Below are 14450 nucleotides of genomic sequence, written 5' to 3' on the forward strand. Positions count from 1 at the left end.
ACAATTGTACAAAACCTTCTCAGTTTCTGCATTTCTCTCTTTGTGGACAAGTGATATTTTGCAAACCGGCCCTGGTCCATGGGCCTCACTCTGAGTACAGACTGCTTTGAGCTTTGCACGTGACTCAGATCATTCAGCGCAGACCAGATCTCACCACCACCTCCTCTTTATCTCAGTGGGCTTCACATGTTATTTTTATTTTAGTGTCTTCTTTGGTCTGCTTCAGTGAATTTATCTGAGATTATTTTAAACCCTCACCGTAGTGCCAACAGTAGTAATTAATAAGTGCATGAGTGGTTGAGAACACTTTGCTTTCAGCGGGTCAGCTGGTGCAGCAGCGTGGCTCTTATCCCAGGACTCGCTGTGAATTGAGGTGTTGATGGCACCAGCCCACGCCGAGCACCTGAGCCAGCCCGGGGGCCAGGAGCTTGGGGCTTGGTTGAAGCCACGTTCAGGTTGGGCTGTGCTTTCTGCCTTGGGTCGTGAGTCTTCCTGAGCAGGTGTGTTCTCTGGCCCAGACTCCTGGTGTAGCAGCCTGGGGTGGGGTGGGGATGCTCCCCAAAGGATGTTTTGACATCTTCCCTAGGAAACAAGGCTGTGAAGATACGGAGGGGGAGTTAAAAGGTCAACAACTCTGAAAAGTGAATGCTCCAAGTAGGCCTGCTAACTGCGTTCTCTAAAACTCCACCTGTAACAGGTAAATTTATATTCTTCTACAGTTTTTTCCATCCTATGCTCTTTTTTTTTTGGTGGTACTGGGGTTCCTGGAAGCCCTTCTACCTCTGGGCTACACTCCCAGGACCTATTTTATACTTTTTTATTTTTGGAAACAGGGTCTCTTAAGACAGCGCGGCTGACTTCGAACCTGCGCCATCGTCCTGTCTCCGCCTCCCAAGCATGGGGATTACAAGTGTGCGCCACCACGCCCGGCTCCACCCTATGTTTTTAATGCTGAAAATGCATATTCTGCTTACAAGGATTAAATAATTCAGTATTTTTTGGAGAATACATGTGTCTTTAAAACCATCTCCATGCCATGTGGTTTGGATAGAGTCTGTTTCTGCTCTCAAAAAAATCCTGGAAGGATGCAGGTGGGTTGATGTGCGGATGAAGGTGCCCGTTCCTCATGATGTCACACCTTGTTTGGGGACTTGGTCAAAGGAATTTAATAATGTAGTTTATTAATTCTATTTTTTCTTTTTCATTTTGTCTTGGTGTATATGAATTACAGAGAATTGTGGGTTTCATTGTGGCCTCTCTGTGCGCACATGAAAACATCATCTGATCATCGCCAAAGCCCAGTACCTCTCCACCCTCTGGTCTCCTAACACTATGAGAATGTCTCCTTCTACTTCCATGGTGTCTCTTCCCCTCACTCCTTGTTTTTTTCTTTTTACCTCTAGCTTTCATGCATGAGGATTAGCATATGATACTTTTTCTTTTAATTTATTTCATTCAAAATCATGGCTACCAGTTCCATCCATTTTCCTGCAAATGGCAGTTTGTTCTTTTTTCTGGCTGAGTGAAACCCCATCATGTGTATGTGGACCTCAGTTCTTCACCCATCCATCTTCTGGTGGCACCTGCCTGGTCCCACCACTGGGCTATGGCAGATCGTGCTGCTATCACATGTCACTCATCATTAATTCAAATACTCAAACATACTTTTCACATACCACAAGCTATTTGCTAAATGTTTGGGATATTACAGGTATAAGTCATATTCTTTTTATTTATTTTTATTTTTTTGATGATACTGGGGTTCCTGGAAGCCCTTCTACCTCCGGGCTACACTCCCAGACCTATTTTATATTTTTTATTTGGAAACAGGGTCTCTTAATCCAGCAAGGCTGGCTTCGAACCTGCGCGATCCTCCTGTCTCCGCCTCCCAAACGCGGGGATTACAAGCATGCGCCATCACGCCCAGCAAGGCATATTCTTTTAAAACGTATATTCTTTTCGTGTGTGTTTGTGGTTCTGGAGATTGAACTTAGGGGCACACTATCACTGAGCTACACCCCTAAACTTTTTAAATTTTAGTTTGTTTTGAGATAGGATATTGCCATCCAGGCTGGCCTCAAATTTCCACCCCTCTTCTCTCGTTTTCCCTAGCAACTGGGGTGATGGGTGTGTGCCCCCATACCTGGCTGATAGAGATTTTTTTTGAAAGAACATACAGTTGGGGAAATCAGTCATAAAAGTGCCGACCCTCAATGCACAGGCGAGAGTAATGATTTAACAGTGGTCTGCTGTGAAGACCTGCTGCGTGTTGTCCAAGTATCGTTTGAGGTGATCTGCATTTGTTAAACTGGCGAATCCCTTCCGAGTCCCATGATGTCGTTCCGTTTCACAGATGAGGAATCTGAGGCTTAGGAGTTTCACAAGTTGTCCGAGGAGACACGCTGGCCCATGGTCACACTCAGTGCTGTCCCCAGGGTGGCTGAGGTGGACAGGTTCTGGGGGAGAAGCAGAGGGGTGTCACCAAGGCTGCCTGGGGCCGGGCTGTTCCCCTCAGAGCTGAGGCCTGGGCCGTGCCTGAAGGGCTGATGGGAGTTGGCGGGCCTAGGAAGGATGTTCCAGGGGTGTATGCTGGAGGCTGCAGCCCGGTGCATGGTGCGTTCTGGGCATAGCCAGCCCTTCCCTGAGGCTGGACCTAGGGTGGCGTCAGCAGGGAGTGGCCAGGAATGATCCAGAAGAGGGAGCCGGGCTGCTAAGTCACAAGGTGGCTTCCCTGGAAGCTTTTTTCAACAGCTTTACTATTCAGAATGAAATGATTCTTAAGAACGTGTGTTTGGTAAGTGGGGACTGCAACTTGACCACTTTAAAAAGTACTGTAGGAGTTTCCAAAGGAGGAATGGACTCAGTCCAGTTGTGCTTTATCCAGACCGTGCAGGCATCCTCCTAGAACCCCCACTGCCGCGTGTCACGGGCTGCGCCTTCCTTAAGGAATGCCGCAGACAAGGAGCCGATCGCACAGGGCCGGTGTCCAGCCTCCGGGCAGGCAAGGGCTCTGTGGAGCCCTGTGCGTGTGGTGAAGGGAGGAGGGCTGAGTGGGTTTCATCCTGTGGGACGTGGATGTACACACGCACATGCATCACCCGCTCTGCTGCATGGTCCGATTGTGCAGGTGAGAACCCCCAGCCCGCCGGACAGGGGGAAAAAGGAAGTCATATGTTGAAAGGGACGGATGTGTCGAGATAACTTATGACAACCTCACATTTCAGTAATCTCCTCTAACTTCTAATCTTATATGCAGTATAGGAGAAATTGATCTTGGTTTTGATTTCCTTTCTGTGTACTTCATGCAAATTGTGTGTGTGTGTGCGTGTGTGTGTGTGTGTCTATGACAGGCATCCTGTGCATTTGTGTTGTGTGTGAGAGAGAGAGAGAGAGAGAGAGAGAGAGAGAGAGAGAGAGAGAGACAGAGAGACACACAGAGGGAATCTGTGGCTACCGAGAGCCCTGGGAGCCGCCCCACACAGGTGTGGGCTGTCCCATTCACCTAGCTGTGGACCAGCACTCACTCAGTCTTCTCCTCAGAGCCCAGGAGGAATGTCACTGGGTGAGTTTCACTGACCTGTGGAGGGTGAGAAGCCCAGAATTTGATTAAAAGGAGGGTATTTGCAATGCTTTCTACTTACCTTCCCATCCCTGGGAACTGGGAGTCTGCGCCCAGCACCTACTGTATCCTGGACAACATCACCTGATACGTACCTGCTCTCCTCCCTGTGGCCCGGCAGGCCTGGGGCTGCTCCCTGGCAGGCTGGGCACACCTTGCCCTGTCCCTTGGGCTACTGGGTCAGGCTACCTTAACAAGCAATTCAGAAGCCTCCTTAGCTGGGCATGGTGGCACACATCTATAAACCCAGTACTTGGGAGGCTGAGATGGAAGGATTGCAGTTTGAGGCCAGCCTCATCAATTTGGTGAGGTCTCCAGCAATTTAGCAAGATCATGTTTCAAAAAAAAAAAAAAAGGGCTAAGGATGCAGCTCAGAAGTAGAATGCCCCAGAGTTTAATCCTCAGTATAAGATATATATCTTATACTGATAGGTATATATACCTATCTACTGATGGGTAGAGCCATCTACTGATAGGTTCATGTATGTATCAGTCATCTTTTGCAGCAGTAACAAATAGCCCTAAAAATCTCAGTGCATTTAAAAATAGGTAAAGCTAGTGTTTTCTCTTTTTAGTCCTTTTTAAATTTTGGTATTGTTCCCTCCCAAGCAGATAAGCTGGCTGCAGAGCCACAGCGTGCCCTGGGGATCTCACAGATAGAAACCAAAAGGCAGCTTGGGCTCTCACACGTGAGCAGGAGAGTTGGACTGACATTGTGTTTAGTCCCTGGAAGAAGGAAAAACAAAGAAATAAGTCACAGCGTTCCCACTGCCAACCTCTCTCCCTCCAAACCCGACCCAACCCAGTTCAACTCAACCTAACCCAGCCAAACCCAACCCAGCTCAACCAAACTAAACCCAACCCAACCAACCTAACTTAACCAAACTAAACCCAACCCAGTCCAAATCAACCTAACCCAGCCAAACCCAATCCAACTCGGCCAAACTAAACCCAACCCAATCCAAATCAACCCAACCCAACTCAACCACACTAAACTCAACCCAACCAACCCAACCCAACCCAGTCCAACTCAACCAAACCCAACCCAGCTTGACCAAACTAAACCCAACCCAATACAACTCAGCCCAACTCAACTAAATCAAACCCCACCCACAGCTGGCCACATAAGACCAGACCAGATCAAACTTGGCCAAATAGCAGAAAGTGCTTCCTAAAGACAGTTGATTATTTTGGAAAAGTACAGTACTGATTTTTGTACTCTGTATCTAACACTGAATGCTGAGCCAGATATGGTGGCTGTAGTACATGCTTGTAGTCCTTGTACTTGGGAGTCTGAGACAGGAGGGTCTCAGGTTTAAGGCCAGCCTCAGCAGCTTAGTGGCACCCTGTTTCAAAATAAAAGATAAAAAGGGCTGAGGGTAGTTTGGAGGTAGAATGTCCCTGGGTTCAATCCCAAGTACCCCCACCCAGCATGTCTCATAGAGGAACACATAGCCCAGGTTTTCTGACAGAGTGCGGTGCCTGTGTGTGTCTGACCTCTTGGAGTTGCAGTGGACTCTTCATAGCGTACTTTCCCATTTAATTGAGCAAAGCGTTTTGAGTTGGAGTCACACTGAGCACATCCGAGATCTGTGCACGGCAGCAGACATTATAAAGTAACCCTTCCTCTTTGAGGGCTGATTCAGGCAATTAAGACCATAATCTCCATGTTTTCTTTCCTTTGTCTTTGTTGGTATTCTCATAATAACCACGATAAATTATCTCTCAGGATAAAATTAATGCATTCAGTGCTGGAAAGTCACAGCAAAGGTACTCGTTTAAGCCAGAATGCCATAAATTCCCAGACACGACAGTACCCTGAGACGTGGCAAGAGCTCCCTGGCTAATTTATGAAGCCATAAGGCTGGTAATAAATTCTAAGCTGTGTCAGGCGAGGTGGATTGAGATGGGATGGATTCCCCTGGCACTTTGTGTAGGGCCTCTGGAGTTCTCCCCATTCTGCAGACTCAGACACAGAGTGTTCTTACTTGTTAGAATATCTCATGCACCATTGTATTTTTTTTTCACATGGAAAACTAGAGCCACAGCTTTAATTAGCCACCAGGCCAGGAGTAAAGTTGGCTGGGATGGCCTGAGATTAAATGGAAAAGAGGGAGAGGGGCTGGGAGAGGGGCTGGGAGAGGGCCGAGGACAGGCCGTACCTCGGAGAGGACGTGTACAGGCGCCCAGGCTCTTCTCTGGCTCGTTGGATACTGGGTCTGTGGGCTCCAATTCCAGGCCCCTTTGGCTTTTTGGGATTAGATGACACCATCTCGCAGAAACCAGGGAAATGGGTGGTGTTGGGCACAGTCAGGAGTTACCTTGGTGTGCAGTCTCTGATCCATGTGGCCCAGCTTGTTCGACCCTTGCTGAGCTGCGTGTATTTACTGTTTTGGCTTCCTCGTCAGTTCCTTCTTCAGACACTAACTTTCAAGCACTTGCTCATTTTCAGACCTGGGTTCTGCTCTTTGACACGTGTCGACACATTGAGTTATCCCAGCCAGCCCGGCAAGTAAGTTCCACTGCATTCTCATTTGATAGTTGATGAGATTGGTGTATGAGGTTATAACATGAGCAGTTCCCCTTGCGATTGCATGGTTGTGGGGCTAGGACCTACCCAGCAGGCCCTGCTTCGGACCAGACCAGATCCTGCTGGGTCTGCATATTGCCATGTGCCAAGGGGCTAGCGCCATTGCTGGTTTTTCTCTTTCTTCACAGGGTTGCTGTATTGCCCATAGGCCATTGAGTTCTTCCAGAAGATTAGTCTCCTGAGGACCCAGCAGTATTCATTGTATTAAGACTTTTTTTGTGGTACTAAGGTTGGAACCCAGGGGCATTCAACCTCTGAGCTACACACCCAGCTCTATTTTATATTCTTTAATTTGAAACAGGGTATCACCAAGTTGCAGAGGGCCTCACTAAGTAGCTGAGACTGTCCGCGAACCACGATCCTCAGGTCTCAGCCTCCCGAATGCTGGGATTACAAGCGTGCGCCACCATGCCTGGCTTAAGACTTTATTTATTTATTTAATTTTTAATTTTTTTTCGTGGTACTGGGGTTCCTGGAAGCCCTTTTACCTCCGGGCTACACTCCCAGACCTATTTTTATACTTTTTTATTTGGAAACAGGGTCTCTTAAGCCAGCGCGGCCGGCTTCGAACCTGCACGATCCTCCTGTCTCCATCTCCCAAGCGCGGGGATTGCAAGCGTGCGCCACCACGCCCGGCAAGACTTGTTTTAAAGGCTTTCCCCCCTTCTTTTTCTTCAAATGAAGGGACCTCCCTGCTCTTGCCCACTCAGGAATCATCGAGTTGTGTTGCATTGAGAAAGCCTGGGCCATTTGGGTCAGCGTTTGGTCCTGAGAACATCAGATCTGGTCCAGTTCCTTGATGGCATCACTCTGCCCTACCCTGGTCTCAGGGCAGGTGCCGTTCCACCCAGCTATGACCTTGATGTGTCTCCTTTCCATTCCTACTTTCCCCTTTCCACTCCTCTTTCCATTCAGGTCCTGGAGGAACTTGCTTACTTGGAGATGACTCTCTGCCCTGTGTCTGCACGGGCTACAAGCCTGTTTTTACTACCGCTTGCAGGGTGAGGTCTGGTCCCTTGCGTGGCTGCCAACTTCTCTTTGAGGTCAGGTGGTTGAAGTTTCCCATATATAGTTTTTTCCTATTTTTCTGACACTTCTGTCTCTTAATCCTGCTGCTCATGGTCTCTGAAGGTACCACTTTCTCTGGCCCCACTGACAGCGAGTTGTGAGTGGTGACCTCTCCACCTCCTCCTTAATTCCTTCAAGCCCTCCTCCTGCCCACGCAGGCTGGCTGGGGTCTCTCCCTCTGCCCTCTGTGGTCCACGCCGCCATCACCATGGGGTTCAGGGAGCGCGTGCACACATCCCCGCTCCATCACCATGGGGTCCAGTGAGCACGTCCACAGATCCCCGCTCCATCACCATGGGGTACAGTGAGCATGTCCACACATCCCCGCTCCATCACCATGGGGTACAGTGAGCGCGTCCACACATCCCCGCTCCATCACCATGGGGTACAGTGAGCGCGTCCACACATCCCCGCTCCATCACCATGGGGTACAGTGAGCGCGTGCACACATCCCCGCTCCATCACCATGGGGTACAGTGAGCGTGTGCACACATCCCTGCTCCATCACCATGGGGTATAGTGAGCGCGTGCACACATCCCCGCTCCATCACCATGGGGTACAGTGAGCGCGTGCACACATCCCTACTCTATAGAGAGTCTGCCTTGTAGTTCCTCAGCTGTGCACTCTAAATCATCTAGGAAACACAGATGCCAAATCTGAGTGACATATCAAATATAGGCAGTGAGAGCCGGGCGTGGTGGCGCACGCTTGTGACCCCAGTACTTGGGAGGCTGAGACAGGAGGATCGCACAGGTTTGAAGCCAGCCTCAGCTACTGAGTGAGGCTCTCAGCAACTTAGTGGGACCCTGTTTCCAAATAAAGTATAAAATAGGTCTGGGAGTATAGCCTGGAGATATAAAGCCCCTGGGTTCCATCCCTAGTATCACAAAAACAAACAAAACACACACGCGCGCGCTCACACAAACACACACACACACACACACACACACACACACACGTGTAAGCAGTGGAATGGGAGTCCTTCAGGAACCATGTGACATCTCCCCACCACCGCAACGAGGTGGACACTTTTTCAGTGACTCAAGTCAGCACTTGGAATAGAAGGGAATTCTGGACCCGCACTGGCTCATTTTCACTGAATATCACGTTATCAGAAGGAGAGGGAGGCGGAAGGTTAAGCAAACACAATGCCCGCCACATTTATACTTCTGAAAAATGCATGATAACCATTGGAAATGAAGGCCTGGACACATTTTTTAAGGCAAACTCCTAAGTTGGTTAAGCAAAATGTTCTCCTAAATGTCAGCCGTGGGCGGTAGGGTGTGGGGAATTCCCGGGGCTGGGCAGGTCCTTGCCTGCCCTTTCTGTCTGGATCGGGAGAGGCCGGCCACACGGGCAGGTCCTCCTATGGTGCCCTCCAGATCTGTTATGGTTGGAGGAAGTGTTGAAAAGGGAAGTGTGCCCCGTGCCCGAGGTGAGTCTCTCCACGAACAGCTCTTTCCAGAAGGATTTTTCATTAAATCTCTTTAAGTGGATTCATGGTACCATCAAAGTGTAGAATTGGAAGAATCTGGACATCTTTTCTGCCAACATTCAAAAGGGGGTAAGTGCCATTTGTCAAGACAAGCCGGGTGAGCGAGCGCGTGGGTCCACACCAGCCCTCGGTGGAGGTGACTCCGAGGTTGGGTTTGGAGGGGCAGCCGGTGCTCTACCTCCTTGGGCCGCTTTGCCAGATACTCAGGTAGGTGATGTTTAAGAGATGCCTTATCCCTCAAAGTATTCTGGTGCAGCGTAGACAAAGTATTTCCCGAGAGGAATATTTGGGGAACTTCCTGCGCTCTGCGTCATGGCATCCATCGCTAGACTCCCTCGGAGCCAAGAAAATTTCAGAAATCTAAACTGAACTGCGTTCAAGACAAAGAGCAACTCCCCGTAATGGAGCGGCATCTTGGGCTGCTCTGCCTTGGCATTCTGCGGGTATCATCTCCAGGCAACGCTCCCAGTGGAAATGAAGGAGGGAAGGAAGGTGTCCTTGCTTCTTAGAGTTTGGGCATTTTCTGAACAGACTGATGCCCACTTCCTGTCTGGATCCTGTTCCGTTCCGTTGCCTCTGGCAGAAGTCTGCTGAGCATGCGCGGTGGACCTGGCATGGCCCTAGGTATGTGCAAGGTGTTGTCTGCTGCGCAGTCAAGTATGGGTAGCAATGTCTCCTTTCCATTTCTCATAGTCATCAAAACATTTTGTCCAGTGTCCCAGCTCAAAGTTACATCAAATTATTAAGAGAGAAAAGTCACCTAGTATGTTAATAACAACCAGTCATCCATAACTCATCCATATACCAGCTGTTTTCAAGTATCTGTGCTTGGAGCTTTGCCACACATGAGGGGACCACGGTGAGCCGCCAGACGTGACTGCAGGGCCAGGAACTGCCCGGGGCCTTTGCCGGGGTCCAGCCCTAGCAAGAGTCGAGGTTTGTGTGTTGGTGAGAGGAGAGGAGAGGTCGCGAGAGAAGACGCTGTCACACGAGACCAGCTGCAAGCTTCTCCAACTTTATTCAGGATTTGTTACAATCTTTATACTTTCTTTTTTGGCAGAAAAGGCAAAGCCATAGCCATGCAAGCAGGAACTTCAAGGACAGGAAAAGTTTTTTACAGACTTCAGGGCAGGGTGCCAGACATTTAAATAATAATAGAAAGTCTGCTTTGTCTCACTTCGCAAGGCCAATTTGAACTTAATCTTATATATTGGCCCAAACTAAGGTCAATTTGAACTTAATCTTTGGCCCAAACTTTATCCTTGGGAAAAAAATCTTTGCTGCCTGAGTCTCTCACAAGCCACTGCCCATCAATTTTAGATATAATGCTTATACATAATATTCCAATTTTACATATTGATCTAAATAATCCTAAAATAATTTTTGAAGAAGGAAATTCTAGACATACTTCATGGGGGATCTACACCTCTGCGGGTCCCCTGATCGAGCTTTCTCAAGATCTGCGTGAGATGCTGTAGCAGGCCTCTCTCCCTGACTCTGCCCTGTGGTAGCCTGTGGGAGCCACGGTGGGACTATTTACACCATGGGAACTGGCGACGTCACAAACCCAGGGCTTCCTCTTTCCAACAAACAAATCAAAACTCTCTTATCAGCTCATCTCTGCCTGATGCTCTACAATGACGAGCTATCATTTGTTGTCTGATTTCTGCATACAAGGTGCTTTGAGACCTTCTCAATGTCTTTATAATTTCCTCTGAGATGGTGTCTATTGGATGGAGGGTCAGCCAATTAGTCATTGTCGGGGCCAGATTAGAGCCCAGTCTGGACTCGAAGCCTGCGATCCCACCCTTTGTGGTCCACTGTCTCCTTCCCAAAGTGGGCTTGCAACTGGGCAGGTGCCTTTCAGATGCACACCGACCTAGCCTAAGAGAAGTCTAGTACCGTAGCAGATGGACAACATTTTATTCAGATAACAAGTTTCCTTCAGTACATCTTGATTTGTTGTCTGGATTCTGACGCCGTATCTTTTGGTGAGGTTGCAGTGGATTTTGTGGTCAATTTAATCCCACTGTGGTTTTTTTGCTTTGTGTAGGGGAGGAATAGCCAGGGTATTCATGGTTTTGTGGCGATTGCATCTCTGAACGTCAATTTGCAGGTGCCTTGTGATAGTGCAGGGTGTCAGGACACTGCTTGGGATGGAGTCGGGGCATCTCAGGTTGTCCATGATGTGATCCTTGTCTTAATAACACTTCAGGATGCTTTATGGATACGCTGAGTAACCGATGTGCTAAGACATCTGGTCTTTGATGTCTGGCCACAGGCTGGTTAGGACAGGCTGGTTCCCCACACAGAGGCACCTTGTGGGGCCAACCTGACGTGCTCCGTGCCCTCTCCCCACCTCCCCAGGCCATCCGCTGGCCTCCCTGTTGCCTAGGAGAGCCCTGGACACAAGCAGTCCCGACTGGCCCAGGGCTCACGGAAGCTCTCTTGCCAGACCTGGGCCCCTTCTGGCTCTGCGGGCACCTCCACAGGCAGCTTCCCCTGCACGGTCCTACGGTGCCACCCACCTGCAACCTGTGTCCATCCTCAGTGCAGAAGGAGAGAGGATGTCAGGCAAGGAGGGGCAGGGCTTGTGTCAGGAAAGTCAGACCCTTCCCAGGAACCCCGAGTCGACGTTGACTGACATTTTCTTCTGTGCCAATGTCCACATCTCCCGACAAGGAGGCCGAGCTGGTCGATGTTGGTATTCGAGGGTGTGGAGGGGATTGTGGACTGACTAAATGCCAGCCACACCCAGCATCACCTTCCTAATGCAGACCTGTGGAACGGGTGAAAGCTGCCCTCCTGTCTCCATAGCGGTGGATTGGTGTTATGGGGAGGGAGGAAGGTGCTGGAAGATCCCAGGGCTTTGTTCTCCAAGTCAAAATGCTTAGCTCCTAGCTTGCACTTTTTGTCTTTCTTTTTTTCCCCCTCTTCTTTTCTTTTCCCCTCTTCTTTTCTTTTCCCCTCTTCTTTTCTTTTCCCCTCTTCTTTTCTTTTCCCCTTCCCTCTCCTCTCCTATTCTCTCCACACCTCTCCTCTCTTTTCTTTGCTATTCTCTTTCCCTTCCTTTCTTTATTTTTTGTGATGCTGGGGATTAAACCCAGGGCTATTCTACCTTTGAGCTACACCCCAAAGCTTATTTTACTTGTTATATAGAATTAGGGGTTCACTAAGTTTCTGAGGCTGGCCTCGACCTGCAATCCTCCCTTCTCAGCCTCCCAAGTAATGGGATCACAGGCATGCACCACTGTGCCTAGCTTAGCTGTCACTCTTTTATTGTTTAAGAAGCCAGAGGAAAGAATCCACCTATCGACTCAGCCTCAGTTTGCCCCGCAGTCCAGTGAGCAGATGGGATGTTCTCTGAGGTCCTGGGAGCTCGAAGGCCCCTGGCTCTGTGTTTCTGACACACGTGAACTCAGGCAGCTGAATGCAAGTGGTAAAGCTATCGATACCCAAGCTGACCTGTGTTCAGAAGAAGCTTGGTCATCAGGACGTGTGGAGGGCTGGCCGTGACAGCGACCCCAGCCTGCTGTTGGATGGAGCTGAGGCCCCTCCTACATGGGGGCACTTTTGTGCCTTTTGGAAGCCAGCTAAGTGCACAGCTAACTGCACAAGCCAGCTAACTGCACAAGGACCTGGAGCCCCTAATGTACTCATCCAGTGAGAACGCGCGTAGCAACCGCAGGGCCATTCACCACCCTCCCAACAGCGCCAGGTCCTGTGTGCATAAGCAGCATTGGGTGAAAGCGGGAAGGGAAGCTTCTGTCTTCAGAGGGCGGCCGGAACCTGCAGCCCAGCTCCCCGCTGTCCTTGGGGACAGCCGGCTGGGAGAGGAGTCCTATGTTTTCATGGGAGGGATGAAGGGGCACTACAGGGTGAAGGAGAGGGATTCCTGGTTTCTCTTAGGGTCATTTTTCACAAGCTGGAACGTAGTCATGCGGTGTGCTTGAGTGACTAGCTGTGAATTCATGAATTTGCCCTTCAACTCTGAACAAAGTGAGATCACTGGGTTTCATATTTTAGTCATTTCTGAGAAGACACATGTCAACTGTCGCCTGGAAAGTAGCAGCTTAGGACAGTTTCTATTTAGGAAAGTAAGTCTGACCACAGGACAGTGTTTTCTTTCTTTTTTTTTTTTTAAACTCATGGAAGTTAAACTGCTTGATCTCGTTCAGGTCTTTCCTAAACACTTAAATAATTTATTGTTGTTCATTAATTCCCTGGATGGACACATTGATACCGACTTCTTTGCGCATCAGTCCAGTTATGTGCTTATAATGTAATCTGAGTGAACATTTTGTTCAAGTTTATAAGACCCAGCAAACAAACACAGATGAAATCGGGTTTCAGCAGGTCCCTCTCTGTTAGAATTTTATGTCTCCTACAAATACTCTGGCGTGCAGATAACTCACACATGGACACACGTCGGACACAAGACGTGTCATGGCTCCTAGCAGGTGTGAGTCTTGCTTTCCTCTGCTTGCTCATGAAGACTTACACAATCCTTCAGCTGGAAGGGAGGATGGAGGAAAGCAATAGAATGTTTCCAAGAGGGACGCAGAGGACTTTGTAATCTGCAAGTGCTCTCAATGCGGAAGAAACCTGCCTACCGCGCGAAGTCAGCCTTTCAAAAATTAAACATGGCGCAAGGAGCCAGTATAAGGATGAAACTGGAATGCGTTTTAAAATCAAATAAAATATCAAAATTTTATTAATATGCTTCAAGTAAGAAGTTATTTCTGTTATTTTACTTCCAAAAAGAAAAAGAGGAGGAGGAGGAGGAAGAGGAGGAGGAGAAGGAGGAGGAAAAGAAGGAGAAGAAAAGGGGAAATGAATATACTCGATAACATTTTCAGTAAACTATTTTTTGCGAAAAATTTTCAGGTTCTACTTAAATAGCACTTAAGGCATTCATAAATATTTCATAACTGTAATTTTGTAGAACGGAATCTTCATGCTAAAGACACAGCTGGATCTTTGGGACATTTTGTATGTTTTCTTCCTTGGCCACCGTTTCCTTTGGTTTTGGAAATGTCATCCACATTCTTCCTCCTATTTATGAGCTAGAGTACGTATAACTTACTCGGGGTTATGATTTAAAATGTCTCCATCTAAACTTCATTTATTTCCAATAAAGGCCATTAACATGTTGACTTAGGAGGGGTCAGGCACACGAAAGGCACCCTTTTCCCTGCTTCTCACCAAGTTCCTAAGTCAGGATACAGAAGTTTACGCCCCTCCCCCCTTCTGATTTGTCCCCGACATAGTCTGCGCTGGGTGCTTAAGACGCGGGGTTGAGCAGAACGGCAGCGTCCCTGCCCTCGGGGCTCCCGCTCCTTGGGGAGACAGACTGAAAATAAAACCCGCAGTCAAAGGCCTGATTCAGTGGGAATAATTGCTAAGGAGAAGAAAAATAAGGCAGAGCCAGTGAATGGCGGGCGCTGGAGGCTGGATTTTATGGAGTGGCTGTAATGGAAATTGTTACATTGGAGGGAAGGCCGGCAGGGGGTGCGGGGGAGCCCAGAACTATCTGGGGGAAGAACATTCCAGAAGGAGGGAACAGCCAGTGCCTTGTGAGTCTGAGGATCAGTAGGGGGGCCGGGCCGCTGGATGGAGCGAAGGGGAGAGGAGATGAGGTCAGAGAAGCTGGTGAAGGGCGCTGACAGGCCATCAC

The sequence above is a fragment of the Muscardinus avellanarius genome (assembly GCF_963383645.1).
Source record: "Muscardinus avellanarius genome assembly, chromosome: 5".
In the NCBI taxonomy this organism is placed as follows: domain Eukaryota; kingdom Metazoa; phylum Chordata; class Mammalia; order Rodentia; family Gliridae; genus Muscardinus; species Muscardinus avellanarius.